The sequence below is a fragment of the Pollachius pollachius genome (assembly GCF_949987615.1).
Source record: "Pollachius pollachius genome assembly, chromosome: 4".
NCBI classification, from domain to species: Eukaryota; Metazoa; Chordata; class Actinopteri; order Gadiformes; family Gadidae; genus Pollachius; species Pollachius pollachius.
In genome coordinates, this window is record NC_136937.1 from 31,951,415 (window position 1) to 31,972,969 (window position 21,555).

Genomic DNA, 21,555 nt, shown 5'->3' on the forward strand with positions numbered 1-21,555 from the left:
ATTGAGAAAAAGGAAGGTTGTTAATAACATAGAACATAGGGTCGGAGATAACTAATGGTAGTGAAGGAACTACATCTTCACATTTGCCACTAATTACCTTTCATTGGTCTTAAAACGCTACAGTGCTGCGATTTCCCTCTGATCCATTTTAATATCTTCATCCGATAATACCGTCCTCCATTGAGAACATGTGAGTTTCTCTTTGAGCGGGGCAGTGGTATATATACCATCCATCCAAAGATCCTCACAGGTCAGCTTCAGAATAACTGGAAGCTATTTAAGAAAAAGTGGAGCAGGGATTTGAAATTAGTCCCAGCGTCATTATGCAAAGGTGACTCGACCTTAAAATCCTCTCTCTCTCTCTCTCTCTCTCTCTCTCTCTCTCTCTCTCTCTCTCTCGCTCTCTCTCTCTCTCTCTCTCCCCCCCCCCCCCCCTTGTAAATAAAGGACACAGTGCAGGGTTGTACGGTTTGACATCACATAAGCAAAGACCAAACAGATCCCTTACAAATGTCTTAAATACAATAACAATAATTAGTATTATGTTAACAGGTTATTCCTTGCCCTAAATCACTGGCAGGGCTATGACGAAAAAGATAAAGAAGGTTTTTTGATTAGGTTTTTGTTATGATTAAAGTCCTCCTCGCGGATCAGTTGATGGCTCTACATTTTGCTGAATGTTTATTACATTCAGGGACCCTTCATTTTATCACCGACACACACACACACATACACACACACACACACACACAGACACACAAACACACACAAAGAAACACACACACACACAGAAAAAAGACACACACACACACACACACACATAGATAGACACACACACTCACACACACACCCAAAGGGACACTTCAATCCGGCGCCGAGTTCCCTTCGGAGCCTTTTAGTGCCCGACGCCCTAGACCCCGATCCGTCACAGATTTGCGGATGATTATGGTCCCGATGGTGACGCTCTGGCCCCCTGTTTATCGCTGGGCAATCCCTCTAATGCTGACCTTGGGTTCCACACCCGCTGGCCGCGATTCAACACGAGGTGGGCAGGAAGGGGCTCGCCCATGTCTCTCTCTTCCCCTCTCTCACCCCCCAGTATCTCTCTCACTCTCTCTCCCTACCATGCCTCTCACCTCTGTCTGTCTGTCCGTCCCTCACCTCTGTCTGTCTGTCTGTCTGTCTGTCTGTCTCTCTCTCTCCTTCCATCCCTCTTTACTTCTCCTTCATCGCTCTCTCTCCCTCTTTATCTATCTCCTTCCCTCTCTCTCCCTCGACGATTGCTTGTGCCTGAAGTAAGTCGGGGGGGGGGGGCTTTTTGCGGTGTTGATTTGTGGCCAATGCCGGGGCATTCTGATCCATTCCGTTACAAGGCAGGGTCGGGGCATTAGCTCACAAAGCACACGCCACCAGTCTGCATAATAAGATAATACGGGCCAAAGTGATGGCGCACTCTCGGTGCGTTTGTCGTAGCTCACGAGATAATCCGATGTTTTTTTGTTTCGGCCAGCCGCCCCACTTGACCCCCAAGTTACCCTTGAAGCTTCTAAAAGACGTAGCGCACGTAATGTAATAAATAATTCACGGTATCCGTGACAACAAGTGATGCATAACCTTCGAAAACGTACGAATAAGCTAGGGGGGAAGATGGTTAAGACAAACCCCCCCTCCCCGTGGTCAAACCGAAATCCCCCAAATGGCGGTCATTAATTCCAGCTCTAATAACCGCCAGACTGACGGAGGGAAGCGTTCCGTCGGGTAGCCGATCGATTCGATTAGATAGAGTGATGGGAGGGGGAGAAACAGCAACAGTGCGATACAGATAGAGATACAGAGAGGGAGGGATGTCAGACATACCTTGGTAGGTGTTCTGAGAATTCGGAACAGGTGTTTATTCGGCGGCGACTTTTTTTTGCCGTCGCTGCTTCTGCCCGAAGAGTTGGTCCATCGTAAAGCGATTCTTTCCCGGCGAAGAACTCTTGGCGATTATGGTTTTGAGTTTGGTTATTGATCCACATTCCTCTGAGGGGGAAGATGGGGGAAAGAGGCAAGACCGGGGTTACAAGGTTGACTTTTTTCAGAAGATCATCAAGGCCAAAAATTAGAGCCCACTCTCTACGTCAGAAATATGCAGCAAAAACGTTGGAAATCCTTTCTCTTTTCTCGTCGCTATTTCTTCCGCTTCCATCCCTTTCTTAATGAGCGGATCTGCTGTTATTCGGTTTGAGAACTTCCGACCCCGTTGTTAATTCATTAAACACTTAATGTTCACTTGAGGTTATAAAGTCACACGCACACACACACACACACACACACACACACACACACACACACACACACACACGCACACGCACACACACAATGAAGCAAAGAAGTCTGTGCTAAAAAAGTCCTTCATCTCTATACTGTATCAATACACTAGCTTTGCCTGTAATGTTTGTTCGGCTGTTGATTTATTCACGTTTCTTTTCCACCTTTCAAACTTGTAGATGAGAGCATCAATCATGTTTTCTTTAATACCCTGAGCAAGTATTTAACTGAACAGATTTGTCTCCCGGTAGGTATATAAGGTTTGTGTGGTTGGAGTCTTTGTCTTGTCTAATAAACCTATTACAACAAGCAGAAGCAAGGCAAGGCTAAGTTACACAGATGCATTTTTCCAGATCCTTTTTGCACGGAAACAGAGCTGTCGTAGTCACTGCAATGCGATTGGCCAACAGGAACTGCTGATGTTCCAATTCCCATTGTGGGAAGTGTGGTGACAATTCATCAAACTTGACAGCATCACGTGTAAACACGTAGATGTTTAATGGGGATCGGACCCTCTCCCTGTACGCTCAATTATCAGGTTTGGGATCGGTTTTCCCAAAAGTTGCCAATCCCTTTTTATCTTGATTTGGATTTGCATGACTTTTTTCGATGCAGCCTCCACTTTTTTCGGGATTTTTTGCAAATTATGTCTAATCATGATTAAAAAAATAAATAACGGGATCTACCGCCTGGGAACTCTCGTTGATTAATAGATGATTCACATCAACTCCTATAAAACCCAGAAGTCCTACGCGACAACTCAAACATTTTTCTGCCAGACGAAATTGCTTCAGGAAATAAGAAATGTGTTATAATGATGAACAGTTGAATGAACTGCGGGTGACTGGATAACAATCTTTGACATTGTAATAATGTCAAACATTTGATTCATTTGAAACCCAATAGATCTGAGGGTAATGTGCGGTTTATACTTATTCACAATTTCAACTATCGCAGCCCAAAGAAACTTAAATTGAAGACATATAACCAAGCTAGGAATCTCACGGCTAGATTATCAAGCTAATGTATCTTTCACCTCGGGTTGGCTGTTTAAAAAACACAAAAAACAAACAGATTAAGTCCAATTTTTCATTTTTTGAAAAGTGTGCTGTCGAGACGAGTACAAAACATCTAAATTCATTAATTACAATTTCCACCAAGGCCCTTTTGGGCTCCGCATTACGCATAAATTGACAATGATAAACTGCTGCTCGAGAAAGCCTATCAAACATATTTTTTTAATATCTATTTAAATTGTGTACCACAATTATTGATAAATATCCCAGAGACAAAAACATGATCTCATCCATCTCTGGATGACAAGAAAGATGTCTGACGAATGCCATCTTCTACATGTTGCACTCTCTCATCATTGCACGCCCATGTAATGTTGCACTCTAATGTACACCATGCACTCTTTAATGCCTGCGTTGCACTATCATGTCAATTTTGCACACTCACATACATGTTGCACTATTATAAACATGTGGCATTCTCATGGACACGTTGCACCCTCACATGTTGCACTCCACCACACGTTGCACTCCCTTGTACACATTGCACCCTCTCATGTTGCACTCTCATGTACACGTTGCACTCTCACAAGTTGCTCTCGCACATGTTGCTCTCTGATGTACATGTTGCACTCCTGCACTCGGTTGGACATTAACTCATCAATCCCTGGAAGTCTGATTAACGCCATCTTCACATGTTGCGCTCTCATGTACATGTTGCACTCGTACGTGCATGTTGCACTCTAGCGCATCGCTTCGCGCCGGGCGGTATGATGGCTGGGCTCCGGACCCTGTGCTGTGGGCGGCGGCTGCAGTGATCCGCCGCTGACCGTTGGTTCAGAGCCGTTCCGCTCAGGCTGAGGAGCTCATTAGTCACGGGGCAACGTGAGGTTCAGAGGTTGATCCGCAGCTGCACAGTAAACAGCAAACAGACTCTGAATCTGGGAGGCTTCTATTATAACACTTATTCAGAGGGCCTTTAAGAGCCTATTCTTCACAGACTCGCCCCCAAACCAGAGGAGGGATGGAGCGAAGCGAGGGCCTTTTGGGGGTTCTGGGTTTGATCCTTTGATGTCGGGGTCTCAGTTCTGACAGGCTCAGCTCGTCAGCAGAGTTCTTAGAGAGTCGGGGTGAATCTCCACCCTCTTGTTCCAGAGTCTCTTGCTCTGTTTATTGCCTCCCTGTTGTCAGCGTTGGATGTCTTTGCGGGTCTGTTCTCGTCTTCCTTCGGTGGTCGGTCCAAGTTAACGAATCCCTTATGATGTGTATTATTAAGTCTTTCATCTGGCTCGACGCGTCCATCTGTCCGTCCATACGTCGTCCCTCCCTCCCTCGTTTCCATTCAATCTATTCAACGTCAATCGGGCGATCCAAACATTCATCTGTCCTCCTCAAACCAACCCTCCCTCCGTCCATCACTCGTCCCGTCCAAGGCTGTCCAGCTGTCCATCAATCCCGTATCCATGGATATCACTCTCCTCTCCAGTTCAATCCATCCATCGCTCTCCCTCAAATCTACAAGTCCATCGACCATTCCCTGAGGCGTCTCGATGAAGCACGGTATTCTCTAAGGTTTAAAAGCTGTAGCCTAAAAAAAGCTCCCCCCTCCCTCCCCCCTCCCTCCCTCCTCTCTCCCCCTACTCCCGACAATCAATTAGCAGTTAGATAGTTCGCAGTTTGACGCATCATAATCACCGGCCACTTGTTCCAGCAGACGCATTCCGCTGGCATCAAACCGCCGAGCCCCAGACATGCACAGCGAGAGAGAGAGAGAGAGAGAGAATGAGAGAGAGAGAGAGAGAGAGAGAGAGAGAGAGAGAGAGAGAGAGAGAGAGAGAGGCCCTGCATTATTTATCTGAGCACAGATTTAGTTCTCATAATGGCAAACATTGGAGTCGAGGAAGTTCCAGTTTTGTTCCCGTCTTTTACATAAGGTTGACAAATGTCAGCGCTCTGAGTCAACGAGGACTGAGGAAATCGAACTTTGACCCTTTTGGGGCTGCAGGTTTTATAAGAGCACACACACACTTACACACACATGTACACAGACAAATACGTATAGACACTACACACACACACACACACACACACAAATACGTGCAGACCCACACACGTACACACACACATACACACACACACAATTATGTGTAGAAACACACACGTACACACACACACAAATTCATGTAGACACACACATAGCTACACATGCACAAACCCAAACTTACAATACACACATATGCATAGACACAAACACACGCATACACTTATTTACCCAGACACACATATCTTTATAAAGACATCAGGATGTTGGCAACACAAAATGGCTTCCAATCTGTAAATTCTTTGTAAATAAAAAAGAAAAAGAACATTGTAGAAAACTTTGTGGGGAAAGTTTCCTTGCTATAAATAAAAGCATACAGACCCGCTTCCCATGTCATTTCAGTCTGCGACACTTACCCAAAGGTTTCCATCTTCAACAGCAAACCTGACGCACCCCATATGTACAATAACTCATCTAGGGTAATCAGCGTTAACAATTCCACCGCCGGTGTGGATTTTAGTTCCGCGTCAGTAAGCTCGCTTCTTCGGTTGGGGAACGCGGTTCCCATGGCGACGCCGAACGAGAGGTCGCCATCCGCCTCGGACTTGATTCTAATTCCCGGTAATAAGCGGGAGGATTTTCACCCGTGAATCAGGGTTTGGCACCTGGAGCGGAGATCTCGGAGAGCTCGGAACGCCAGGCGAGGCTGCGAGGTGGTTGTTTCGCCACAGGGCCCCGATCGCTTGCCACTCGGTTGTCGGAAGTATTAACCTGACCAAAAGGTTCGACAGCTGGTTGTTCTGGGTGAAAATGTCGGTTGGTTCGAGGGGCCCACTCACTGACGCACACACACGAAAGGTTGCTCATTATTTAGGTCAGCGTACAAGATGTATTGTAGCACGACGAGTGTGAATCAACTTTCCACAAAATTTACTCAAAAGTACTGCTCATGGAACGTTATGTAGGACATATTTATAATAATCCTGGTGTTGAATAACTTCACAATCCTTAAAATAAGGATTGTGCCCTTATTTTATGCAATGGAGGCCTTAAACCAACTGGGAAAAAGAACAGAAGAAGTAAATTAAATTACCTGCCTAGATCTCTGCGACTGAGGAACACAGAACAGCAAAAAATGCATGAAACTATGTATTATTTACAGATCTAGGGTAACATTGTTACTGTAGGTACTGCAGTTGTTCCTGGAGAGGGTATTTTTTTGGAGATACATCTCGCCTCCGAGTCTGTGAGTTCATGGCCGTGGCTGAGTACTCTACCGGTCATGGAGGTACTACTGTTGAGAACCGACAACCAGTTAACCGGTTAGCTAAATTTGCTGTGGGGATGGTCATTAGCAACATTTTGGATGTGTTTCATTTGACCCTTTTGAAATGTCTCAAAACATTCTTCAAGGAAGAAAAGTGTGAAACCTTTTTGACGTGTAAAAGTGTAAAAAAAAATGCACGATTACCCTTCATGTATATTACTATATCATTGACAACTTTCCCCTTGCTCCTCTCTACCTTGGTCCTGGTCTGATTATCTCTATGCTACCCTCCTCCTCTAACCTCTTGTTTGGCCTTCATCCCCCCTTTTCTCTTCCTCTTCCAACACAATACAGTTAAAGGAATCAAAGAAGTCACTCAATTGGCATGGCGTCTGTATCAGACTTTGTGGCAACAGTTGCAATGCGAATGCAAACCTTATTAACATCTCTCAGTTAGAGAGTGGAAGGGAGGTATCTCTAGGCCAAAGAATAATGTATTCAAATCCATTACACTCACTGGTAATTAAATAAACGAGGTGAATATAACTTGTAAATACATTTACATTATAGTTACGATTAATATGTCCACAACAATTATGAATCATCAGCATATATTTTGATATCGATGCCTATCACGTACCATTCCCCTTCATCATCACCATGACGATACCTTTTCCCCTCCATCTCGCTCAGCCCGTTGAAGCCTGCATGGTCTATAGCAAGCTTCTCAGGAGGCTAAAACAACATATATCTGAGACAAATTACCCGGTAGCACCCCCGCCAAAGCCCTTCTCCGTACACAAATTGGTGCGTTTTATTCATGACATCTAAAAGGAGCATTAATACCTCCGGGCCACAGCCATGATTTTAAGAAGCGGCGGTTTTGTGAATGTTAACACGTCTGATAGCCGCCACACTTTATTTCCACGCCAGATTTTTACCGATTACCGTCGGCTACTGAGAGAACACAGCATTGCATTAGCGTACATTCAAAGGAAGGTCTTCACGCTGCTTGGAGTGTGTGTGTGTGTGTGTGTGTGTGTGTGTGTGTGTGTGTGTGTGTGTTTCTGTGTGTGTTTGTGTGCGTGTTAGAGTGAGTGAGTGAGTGAGTGTGTGTGTGTGTGAGTGAGTGCGTGCGGCAGAGTGAGTGTGTGTGTGTGTGTGTGTGTGTGTGTTTGTGTGTGTTAGAGTGAGTGAATGAGTAAGTGTGTGTGTGTTTATCTCGGCCCTCTCTATAAAAAGAATTGTGTGGTTCATGTTCGTCATGATCTGAAGAGTTGAGCACACACACACACACACACACACACACACACACACACACACACACATTATGTATATCAGCACACAAACATGCACACACACATATTCTGTGTACCAACAAACACACAAACACACACATTATGTGTATCAACGCACAAACCCACACTCATTCCATATATCAACGCACACACGCACACATATTCACACACACACACACACACACACACACACACACACACACACACACACACACACATTCACACACACACACACAAACACACACACACACACACACACACACACACACAACCCTGCAATAGTGAGCCTGTTTCGGAAACAAAAATAGTTGTTAGTGCTTGCTTATATTGGGATATTAAGTCTTATTCAAAGATAAATATGAAGATATTTTCTCAGGGTAGACATTCAACGATGAGACTAGTTTGCTAGACTATCAATACAAAAACAACATCCAGCAAACCATTCCTCATCTTGTCTAACATTAATTTGATATATTACTTCAGTATTACTTTATTTTTTCTTTTGTACCTCAGACGCCTCTGAGCGTTTGTCAATATTATTTATGTAAGTGGTTATACGAAGAGGACCGGGGTGAGCGAGTTTCGCTAAAGTGAAGAAACAATTAATTTAAGCACAGAAGGGATTAAGGGGTGGTTATGGAGGGGTGTGCTAGGGTGTTTGTGTGTGTGTGTGTGTGTGTGTGTGTGTGTGTGTGTGTGTGTGTGTGTGTGTGTGTGTGTGCATTTTCACCTGTTTGACAGCTATAATCACACACTTCTCATGAAATCATTCCCCATTGAGCAAAGTGTTGACGCTTTTTGCTTTTATAGTACCACACAAACACACACACCCAATCAGATGCACACCACACACACTCACACACACAAACAATAACACACACACACAACACGTTTTTTTTACATTTTTTTACAAACTTTTTTTACGAACTTTTACATTATTGCGCGTGTGCACACTTTTACATTCTCGCACACACAGACACACACATATACACAACCTGTTCTTCTGGAATGTGTGCAGCTGCTGGTTAAATACAGTGACACTGATCTGAAATGATTAAAACAGGGCCCCTTCCCCTCCTCCCCCTCCTCCCCCTTCCTCCCCCCATCTCTCAGCCTTCTGCTCATCTCGGCTCCAGGCTCCGCTGGTCACACACACACACACACACACACACACACACACACACACACACACACACACATATATACCGACCTACACTGACACACACACAGACATGCATGCCGAGACACAGACACACACAGTTATGCATGCCAACACACACACATACATGCCGACACACACTCGAGCTTGCCGAAACACAGACACACACACACACACACACACACACACACATATATATATACCGACCTACACTGACACACACACTGGGGGTGTCAGCATGCCGAGACACAGACACACACAGTTATGCATGCCAACACACACATATACATGCCGACACACAGACACACACACACACACTCGCCGACAACCCCCCCCCCTTTCGCCACACACACACACACACACTCGTTTGAAGGAGAGCTTTAATTGGATCTCCTCAGAAGGTGCTGTCGGATTAACCATGCAGTAAAACAGAGAGCGTGGGCCGGCCTCTTTCTCCAGGACAGACAGTGATCTCCCCGATCCCTCAGCACCACTAAAGCCCCGTGGAGATCTCTGATCACAGGCCTATATATACCATACATGCAATTTCTCTCCTTTTCCCCTCCTTCTCTGTTTCTCTCTGGAGGACGGGGCTGGAGGGGCCCGAGTTTGACGGCAGGATCCGTTAACACGCGGTGATTATTAACCACGCTGCCGCTGGTACATTTACAAATAATTTCATCTGTTTCGCTCAGGAGGAAGAGTGGGTGGGCTGTAGCCCACCCACGATTGTTTCAGGGAACGAACGGGTGCATGCGTTCCTCAGGCGGCAAAACATGTGAAGTCCATAAGTCAAACGAAAGAGCAACAACGATATATCGCTGTCGGTACGCTAAAGATGTTCATAGAACCAAGTGTGCAGCACTAATAATCAATAGGTTATCCCATTCCCCGTAATTGCGTACATATTACTCCTGGTTCTTCGTGTTATGAGCGACAACCTGACTGTGTCCTACCATGAGAAGATGGTCGACCCAGAGAAGAAGGTCTATTGGTCAGCGGCAGCAGATTGAGACTTCATTGATCTCTTCGGGGTCTCTGATGTCAAGGCTAGAGTCTGGGTTCCAACTTAGGGCCTGATTAGTCTCAGGGTCCCATCCCAGAATCTCCCCTGGTTTCCATGGGGAGGAGATCCTTTAACCCCCTCGGTATGGAATTGGGTTGTTACTTCTTTTTTTTGTATGTTAAATCGATCGGGGCTTCTGCGATGTCAGGGTCAATCCATTACTGCAGTATGGACAAGTCCTGAGGTAGATACAGCCCGAAGCTCATTTGTCTTTCTTTACTTTGTTATTCTCTCTCTCTCTCTCTCTCTCTCTCTCTCTCTCTCTCTCTCTCTCTCTCTCTCTCTCTCTCTCTCTCTCTCCCAAAAAGAGACTTCAAAAGCCCAGTATCTTAACATAGAAAAAACTAAACACTAAACCCAAATAAATGCTGAGAATAAGCCTATTTCATGACACTCTTTTGTAGTCTACATCACCCGAACAAATGTTCAACCTTCTGAAACTTCTTGAAATTCAGCAAACTCGTACTCAAAGTCAACTCGAATCCACTGTCATCCTTGTGTCAGTATTGGAGCAGATGGGCTCTAAAAACAAATAGGGTTGAATGAACCCTAGGAGACAGACAGCTCTTCGAAAACATTTCAAGGGTGTAAGGAGAGGAGGTTGGGGGGATTGATGGAAGGTTAGAAGCTCCACACTTTGTGGAGCTCCACATATTTAAACGTTTAGAAATCGCACTCCTGAAAAACATTGATTAATCACTTCCTTGGTTTTACATTGAAAGGTCTGCCTGCATTATAAAAAAGTCACTTTAGAAAGCGTCCGTTGTTTTAAAGTCGAAGCGTACACTTCTACGCTTCGACTTTAGTATACTACTTCTAGCGCCAAAGAGGGTTATTCATAACAGGGATTCACTCCAGGAAGCATGAATTCAAGCAGCGTGAAAAGCTTTCTATCTTATGTCTCCATTTTGCTCTGTTTGTCCTTCATAATGCGGCCCCTGTTGTGCGGTATGATATGCTAGGCTACGCATTAGCTCCCCAAACTGCCTCTTTCTCTTCCACAGCGATACTCCCGCCATACATGCTGTGATTAAGCGCTTCCCTTGAGGCTAAGATTACCCACTGCTTCCATTATTGAGAATAAAACAATTATGTATAGCCTGATTCCTAAACTGTGGATTGGGACCCAAATAAAATAATTATAAATTATAAAAATGAAATAAAAAAATGGCTTGCTGCTGGTATTTCTCCTTGAGGCCAATGTTCTCAGGGGATGTGTAGTGTTATTGTGAACGTGTACTCTTTATGTGTTCAGATTAATTAACTGAATTATCAGTGATAAAAAAACAAAAACATCTTTATCAAGTGTAAGCATGGTACTGTACTTAGAAAAAGGTAACTAAATAAATTGTATTTATTCATCAGGGTGTATAGGAAGTAGAATCGTCTAGTGATGGATACAGTTCTTGAAAATTTCAAGGTCAAAATGTTGTGTATTCAAAGACTCTTGAACAAATCAACTGAACTCTAAAGACTCAGACTTCAGAAGCTAGCGGGAGAGCTCAAATGTGGATGAACACAGCGTTTCACTTCCTTTCGTGTCTCATTTATTTTTCGACAAATCAAACGGCCAGAGGCGGTGATCTGTAAGTTCATAATGAGCCAACACAAACTCGGCCGGCAGTCACAAAAAAAGGCTCTGTAAAAGTTTTTAATCAACACCGTGTAGACACAGAAATACACGTATTAAAACTATCACAACTATGTTTCTGGTTTCTTGGCCCTGTCTCTGTGCTGTCTCCCCAGTGAAGTTCTGCCGTTACACTATTAGGAAAGCTAGGTCTGAGATTAAGCTAACCCCTACCTGCTTCTTAACAACGTATCTGGAAAACTTTTTTAGAACCCGTAACTTTAAGTTGCTTTTGACAAAAGTGTCTGCCAAATAACGACAGTGATTTACATACACACATACACAACAACTTTTCAAATGATGACAAGTTATAGAATCATTATCTGGGAATAGGCTTGGCTAGCCAAGTTAGCCCCTGGAATGCTAACAGTGTCCATAAGCATCTATAATAACCGTGCAACACCCAGTTGTTATTGGAAAAGTCTGCAGGCAAAGTCCAGCTGTGAATGACATTAACATAAATCTGTTCTGCCTAACACATTTTCTTTCCAAAAATAGATTTCTTTTGGCATAATCTTTGTGCAATATATCGGCCCTTTGCTTGTCCGACCAAATTTTCATTCATAGTTTCATTGTCAGCTTTAGTTATTGTCATATTTTGCTATGAGACATTTTCAAATAAAACAAATTTAAACCTACTTTTTAATAAGTTTTGAGACTAACACATTGTGCAATGTCAGGTGTGGAATACAAAGGAAAAATAACGATTGATAAATTAACACATAGCATAACTATGGTAACAAGCGACCCTGAGACAGCTCGGATGAAGTCAACTGTCCGTGTGGAAACCGAGCAGTGTTGAAACGTTGAAATGATTTCCACAACCGATCGATTTAAGTGTCCTCTTTACTTCACGCTATTACTGTTCTCAGCCTAATGTGCGAGTGGCTAATAAATAACTTAACCGCAAATCATCAGATGTTTTCTAAGAGGTCCATGAATTGACACTCGCTGTGTGAGAGGATGTGTTGTTTGAGAAGGGCCTGTTTCATGTCAAGGGCGTCTATTGATTGAGTCCATTTGAGCAGTAACCAATAGATTAACGTCGGATCCAGCAGTCGTGTTGCGTTATAGCAGAACTTCTGGGACCACACAGAGCCTGGGCGGGAAACCACAAACTGAATTGTTTCCTTTTTCGTTTCATATGTTACAAAACATCGACCAAAGAAAAAAAGAAAATGACAAGGGCGTGGATGGAGCTGTCAGAAGGTGATTTAAATATGTGTATGTCTTCAGGGGCCGGTCTACATAGTGTTGATTTAAAGCCCTCTCTCCCCCAAAAACGACAAACAAATATCCCTGGGCCTTCCTGGGCAATTGGGCCAATCACTTCGCTACATGATGAAAAGGCGCAAAAGCCCCCCAAAAAATTCAGAACAGAACCAAGAGATGATGGGTCAAACCGGTTGCCATGGTTTCCCCTGTCCAAAACCAACCAAAAAAAGATTTGCTTCGATTTGTTGCTAATTCAACAACGTGGTCGATCAACGCTCAGACATTTCACAAACGCGGGAAAAACATTATAATAATCACCAAAAAACTCAATAACCCCCGCCTCTCGTACATCCCATAAATCCGCTGTGCGTCGTGTCCGAGGTGGGGGTGAGTCGCGCTAGAGCTTCGCCAGTTGGAAATAACTTTTGATGAAGGTCATGTGATTAAAGCCCGGCGGGGAGCGTCCTCACATATTTAATTTGGCAGCTCACACTGCAGCACGGAGTCTCTCACTCTCCCCGTCTCTCCCCCCCCGCCTCCCCCCGCCTCCCCCCTCTGCCTCTCGGATGGACCTCGATAAGGAGGGTGACCTTATTGCCGCAACACTCTCGTAAATATACTCTTCTATTTTTATAATGGTCGTAATAACGCGAAACAGATTGACATAGTTGTAATGGGATTCTGCTCCGCTGCGCTAGCTCAAGTTGTGAGTCTCAGAGAGCATCTTTAAAATAACAACACAAAAACACTTCCAACTTTACACTTTAAGTACGTGGGCGTAGGAGTAGTTTAGTGGTTATAGTGTGGGTGACTCCAGCTGAAAGGTTTCTGGTTCGAACCCACCAGTATCTGCAGTCTAACCCTTGGGTTGAAACTCCCCTAACCTCTACCTGCTCCTAAATTACATGTATCTAGATAAGGATTCATTCTTAATTGGTTGTGGGTAAAAGTGTGCTAAATAACTAAATATGAATTATATTCGAGACCAGTAGACCAACAGGGTTACATTAAGCTGTGCTAGTGAAATTGTTTAACTAAGTCTCCAAAAAAGGAAGAAAGTATTGAACTGGAGCACATTAATCAAAAATAATATATATAATCTACATTATGGCGTCTCATTACATGACGTGCGCTTTTTATTGGGCAACACACAAATATAAATATGTCTAACCCTTGGTGTTCATTAAAAAAGCTGTAGCCAAATACACAAATTAGCTGAATGAGCAGCGCACGGCGTGTGGCGCTCAAAGCACCCAGACACTCCTCCATCTTGGAAAACACGCAATGACTCTGCACGTATCACCCAGACTCACCTCCCGCTAGCACCAAGGCCCCCCCACGCTTGATCCTCCATGTCGACTCAGATCTCAACCTCTCCCCCGCCCCTCTCTCTCGCTCTCTCAGACAAAAGATCAAAGATTGGAGGGGAAGATAGTGGGAATGCCTGTGATATTGTTCTCAAGAAGAGAGAGGGATGTATATAGGATGAGAGAAACAGGGAGAGAGAGAGAGGGAGAGAGCGAGAGAGAGAGAGAGACAGAGAGAGAGAGAGAGAGAGAGAGAGAGAGAGAGAGAGAGAGAGAGGAGAGAGAGGGGAGTGAAAATAAAAAGAAAAAAAAAATTGTGAAATCCCCGGCGCGTGTGTTTTAATATCTCTCAGGAGGCAAGGGTGATGCCCCCTTCGCCTTCTCTTTGGTCTTTGTTTCTTTTTTATTATTTTTTTTCTGTTGAGTGTGTTCGTCTAATCAGCTCATTATGTGGCGCTGATGCACTGGTCTATTTGTGAAAGGCGACAACAAGGCTGACCGCTTGGCACATCGTCCCTCTCCATCTGCCAAGACGGAGGGCCAGATTGGAGGCGCTCTGTCTGGCTGTTTAATGTATCTGCTGCTCCGCCACTGGGTCCCTTCTCCTGCCTTGTTTTGTCACTTGAACCCCTCACTCTTCCATGTACCGGAGTATTAGATCACAACAGAATGTAATATTAAAGCTAGGGTAGGGCATTTGCAGACACCAGTCAGAGTAAGCTAGATTTTGATAGATGGGGCGGGGCTTCGAACTGAGGTTCGAAGCCACGCCCCCAAATCACGAGATTACCTCGCTAGCTTTAGCAATAGTTCCTCCTAGCCTTGTGGAAGACTCAGGACTTGTTCATGAGTTCACGGACAGAGGGTGCACAAGTAGCCGTTTGGTAGGTAAGTGAACAGACCAGGCCATTCATTTATTCGCACTAAGTTTAATTGTTGGTCCCCCTTATTATATTACTACATCTAATTATTCAATCAGTTTTTGTGACCGTTGGATTTATTAATGTTGTCAGGATGTAAAGGGATGGGGTTAGGGGTTTGAATTCAACAATGTTTGGGAACATATGCAATCAAGTTATATATAAAGGCAGTATGAAAGTGTACATTGAATGACACATGCAATTAAAAAAGTCCTAGTGTGGGAACCTTCTTTCACGTATCTTGCATTATGAATTTCCTCATCAATAAATGTGCATTATATTCTTCAACATGCAACTTTGTATCTCTTATTCATTATGTGCAAGTCTATTACCAAATCAATGTCTGTTCTCAGTATTTCTAGCATAATCAGAGACGAAGCCAGATGTATTTCACCAGTTTTTCGGGTAAAATTTCCACATTTCAGCCGGGAATGCAATTAATACCCCAATAAAGTCTCCCATTGTCTCCCAGTCCACCACACCATTAGATTGAGTTTTCAAGGGCAGAAATATTACTGCGGCAGGCAAAAAACAGCTTTCATTTGGACCGACTTTGTGATTTAACACGATTCGTGCCCTTTGCTCACCTACTAATTTTTGGAAAACCAGATGAAACTTCCTCAAATGACACCATTTAAAAACGTCTCCTGTCTGGGGGGTGGTAGGGGAGAGTGGAAGAGGGTTCACACTGCATCAGGGCCGCAACTATGAAAGTAGGGACAGCCGGAAACCCAGCAGCGCTACCATGAATTCTGTGCAGGAAAAAAAGGGAGGCAATTATGATGCAGTTGGATGGAGCTCATTACCGCTCCGGTTGACAAAATGGAGCAGGCGACACAGAGTGGATAACGCCGGGGAACACTAAAGGAGATTTCCTCACGACGTGCTAAAGTACAACATTTGGAAGGAGGTATGGGGACACAGGAAATTGGGAGGATGATGCGGAGAGACATATGGACCGGTACACTTTTTTGGAAGAGTTGGCGGAACCGGTGGAAACAGGGTTGTTTTGTGTCTCTGTGAAGAGAACTATATCGGAGTTGAGACACACTCTAACATTCATTATGTTTTCGTATTTATCACATCACAAATATTTTATTTTGGTTTATTCGGATTGGATTATTCCGCATCCCTTGACTAAGTTACAAATAAGTTACGAATATAAAATAATAATAAGTGGTGAATATATATATATATATATTGTGTGTAAAAACAAAATAATAATAAAATGAAAAGTCATAATCAACCCAAAAAATAGGCAAATAAATCCATTGCCCCAATGGATTTATTTGCTTATTTTCTGGTTGATTTTTACTTATTATTATTTTACAACTGTATCTTATTTTAAATTCTTATTACTGTGCTGCACCTCTGCTTTGACAACAACATATCCCACCAGGGAATAGTAAACCACAGCTCACCGTGTAAAAGCAAAGAAAAGACCCCCCCCCGTCTCCATACGGTCAGTGAATATAATCGCCAACACTCTCATGTCGCTGCGAGTTGAGCTAATGTCGCGGCGCCACTGGTTTAATCACCATAACTCATCAATAGACGCAAATCTATTCTCCTCATAACCACAATGTTCTCCGACTGTTCCCCCTGATCAGTCACACGCTCCTAACACATCCTCTTAGTCACGCGGTGACTAACCTCCCCCTCACAGCTCCGTCGGTTCATAATCCCAACTGTCTCTGGCCTCGGCCTCCAAACAAAGAACGACGATAACGTGAAAACCAGAAGAATTAGCCACATATGTTCAGAGCTGTCCGTCTCGTGTGAGCTCACCCACGAACAGAGGGGCTTGTCGGGCGGGAGTCTTTCTATGAGGGACTGTCGGACTGTACAGTGCGCACTTGAGGACCAGACAAGGGTGCCCATCTTCGGGTCTGGAGCGGTTAACTGGAGACGTCGGCTGATGATACTGATCGTGTGCCGAGGCCCTCCTGTCGAGTGGCAGGCCTTGTTTACGTCCAAGCCTGGGGGAAAGCGATACGGCAATTTTGCACATCGCTCTGTCAGCCCCGCCATGACAATGTGCAGCTATTCTGTGGGTATTTGTGCAGTGCCTGCGATTGTACGATACTGGTTGTATAAGATGTACGGTTGGATGCATGTGTACACACAGACACATACACACACTTGTGTACACACACACACTCTCTGATATGAACACACTTGCACACACTCCCACCTACAGACACACAGACACACATGGATGTGAACACACGTGCACACACACCCCACACACACGCACAAACTTGAATGCATTTACACACACATGCACAGTACACATGTAGGAGTGAATGCAAGGGAGAGAGACTGACAGATAACACCAATGGATATCATACACACAGCAACTCATCTTACAAATACCCAGTGGCACATGATCACTATGAATCTACCAAACAACATGTACCTAATATAAAAAACGGTCACATATCCAGATGCCCGTGCATGCCGGTCTCAGCCCCATTGGTTCAAATCCCATTCCGCGTTGTTTGCGATGCGTTTCGTGTTCTAAACGGCCCGATGCATATCTTAAAAGCTAGCCAAATTAAAACGACCCGCTCCACAAATACAATTGTCTGATTATGCTAATTCGCGCCTAATCTAATTTTAAGTCATTCGCTCATTTTTCAGGGCCGATTAAAGCGCTAATGTTTTCCAATTCGCCCGCAAAGACCGTTCCTTTTTCATTTGCCGTCGACCCGGTTTTAATTTTGTCGGTTGGGGGGGAAATGGATGAACATTTACTAATGGCGGTCTGGGGAAATCAGCCATTATAAAGACATGCGTCTCCCAGCCGTCGGCGGCCATCAGGAAACCCAACCAATGCTTCGTCTTCCATAATTGACCCGCTCGTTTTTTAAGATGTTATATTCTCCCACAACATACACACACACTCTCAGTCGCTTATCTTTGTGTGTTGCCATGCATGGTGTGTTAAAATGTTCTATTAAAGATAGAGGAAGAAATTTGGAGACACCAGTCAGAGTAAGCTTGATTTTGCTAGAAGTATCGAATAGAACAAATCCCACCCTTGGCTAAAGCTAGCGCGCTATTCTCATATTTTTGGGGCGGGGCTTTGAACAGGAAGCCCCGCCCTCAAAAACACTAGACAACGTTTGTTTTATCACAATGGTTTCGAATTATTCCAGTGATTACATCCGGTAATTAAATACACCTATTATTAAAGTTTGATCCAAAGAAATTTAATGGTATGAGCGTATTTTTTTTTGTTGTTTTTAGACACATACCATTAAAGAGCAGGTAGAGGGTAAGGCATTTTAGCTTAAAGGTGACTCACGGGTAGACTGTGGGATGGGTTTGAACCTATAACCCTGCATTGTTGAATGAGCAGACGCAACCTCACCACAGGGCTATACTTCCTACTGGTTTGCTGTGAAAATCGTGTTTTCAGATTTAGAGTGTAAATAAATACTACCTACGACCGAACAGTTGATGTAAAGCACATTCTCTCTCACACACATGATCAAAGCGTTGATGTAGTGCACACTCACACACACACACACACCTCTTACAATGTGCAACACACATGGGACTCCTGTTCACACACACACACACACAAACACAATTCCAAGACACAAACAAGAAACTATTCCTTTGCAACAATGCAGGCCCCAGAACCCCGGCTCCCTCCACCACCATCTTGCCATACGCCATTATGTTCAAGAGACAGAAATTGTGGATTCTGCCGTCAATAATTCAATGTGTTTTTCTTCACCCAAAACAACAGTCCAAAAACAGCGTTCTCTTCCTCCTCACCTTGGTAACCGGGCATGCGGGGATGACCTCACCTCTGCTGATAACCCAATATGATTGGGTACTCTGCCGCTTGCGTTTCCATTAAAACACGCAAACACTACGAACAACACACGAGATATCGGAAAGGAGCCCATGCATTGTAATGCAAAACCGAAAAATAAAAGGCCAATAAATAATGATAATTTGAAGAATTTATAATGGAAAATAAATAGAATGTTTATGGCTGTGTTGCATCATGGGATTTGGACCACCTCACATGGTGTTGATGAATTCAGAGAAAAAGGTATACTTTGCATAGACGTATAATATAGGCATTTAATGAAATTTTAAGACAGACGTCTAAATTACTTAGAAATTACATACAAACAGCATTTCAAAAATAAAAAAAAAATTAGTGTGGAAAATATACACATATAATGGACATAAGAAAAAAATAAAGACAGGTCAATCGTTTCAGAGCAAAATGGAAAAATGTTAGTTAGTTCAGCTAATATGCAATAAGAGGCAGGTATTGTGCCGGTTAGATGCTGGTACAATACAAATAGAATCAGGGGAAATACATTTAAGATGCGCATCACTACCAGCCAAACCACAACCGTAAAATGGTAGGTTACCAGGTGGCCTCATCCTGATATTAGTAATGAGAGAGAGAGAGAGAGAGAGAGAGAGAGAGAGAGAGAGAGAGAGAGAGAGAGAGAGAGAGAGAGAGAAGGAGAGAGAGAGAGAGAGACTGAGAGAGAGAAGGACAGAGTGAGAGGGAGAGAGGGAAGGAGATAGAGAGAGAGAGAAGGAGAGTGAGAGATAGACTGAGAGAGCGAGAGCGAGAGCGAGAGTGAGAAAGAGCGAGACTGAGACTGAGAGAGAGAGAGAGAGAAGGAAAGTGAGAGAGGAGAGATTCTAGGCTGATTCCATCAGCTTATTCCTGTCTACCGGCATATGTGTGTGCTCACATACCCCCACGCTCACCCATGCGTGCACGGTGCCCGTCGATGCGTAGCAGCACCAACAGGCTGTTACTGTCTAACGTGGCGTGCCGGGGCACAGTTCGTAAGTAATAGCACGGCACAGGTTACCCGGGCTGACACCATCAACCGTCATTTCAGGAACAAGGGGTAGAGTGCTCTAAACACGTTGCTTCAAGACCATAGATAGCCTACAATATGAAACATACGTTTTCAGGACCATGGATAGCGTGGACTCCAATTTAAACATATTTTTTGGACCATGGATAGCGCCTAATAAGGGCATTCGGTTTCAGGACCAAGGAAAGCGCATTATAAAGCCCTTATTTTTCAGGATCTTAGATAGCACCGTATAGGGGTATTCGGCTTCAGGACCATGGATAGCGTAAAACAAAGACGTTCAGGTTCCAGGACAATGGAGAGAACTATAAAGCCGTCATGGTTTCAGGACCGTCGATAGCGAAGTATAAAGACGTTAAGGTTTCATGGACGTATAAACTATGAAGAAGATATTTCGGGACCATGGATAGTGCCCTATAAGGGCCTTAGGTTTCAGCACCATGGATAGCTTAGCCTAAAACATAACCATACGGTTTAAGGGCAATGGAAAGCGTACTATATAAACACAAGGCTTTAGCAACATGGATAGTGTGCAAGGAATAAAGACGTTAATATGTTAAAACCATGGACAGCAAACAATAAAAACTTTAAGGTTTCAGCACCATGGATAGCGAACTATAAAGACTTTATTGTTTCAGGACCATGGATAGCGAACTATAAAGACGTTATGGTTTCAGGACCATGGATAGCGAACTATAAAGACGTTTTGAATTCAGGACCATGGATAGCGAACTATAAAGACGTTATGGATTCAGGACCATGGATAGCGAACTATAAAGGCGTTAAGGTCTCAGGCCAAATGTAGCGTGCTTTATAAAAAGCTAGTAGTACAGATTGTGTCGTTTATAGCGCTGCAGTCTGTTCAGGTCTATGGACAGTTGCTCAGTTTCAGGATTCTTTCCGCAGACAGATTGGGAAGGGACGGGAGAGCAACACCATTTGTTGAGCTCCACTCGGCCCCGGGGGTCCGGCCAGGATCGCGCCGGAGCCAAATGAGTAATCAAGATGGATGCACCTGTTTAAATATTGCCTACCCCTGCCCGAACACACAGGCAAACGCTACCACCCGAGACACACTTTCACTGTGTTTGCGTGTCTCTCACTGTGTGTGACACACATTGTGTGTGTGTGTGTGTGTGTGTGTGTGTGTGTGTGTGTGTGTGTGTGTGTGTGTGTCTCGCTCTGAATGTGTGTGTGTGACCTTCTCTGAATTTGTGTGTGTGTGTGTGTGTGTGTGTGTGTGTGTGTGTGTCTCTATCTCACTGTGTGTCTATCTTTCTCACTGTGTGTGTGTGTGTGTGTGTGTGTGTGTGTGTGTGTGTGTGTGTGTGTATTTGCCTCTCTCTCACTGTTTGTCTCTATCTTTCTCACTGTATGTGTGTGTGTTTGTGTATGTGTGTGTGTGTGTGTGTGTGTGTGTGTGTGTCAGTTTATCTCTCACTGCATGTGTGTGTGTGT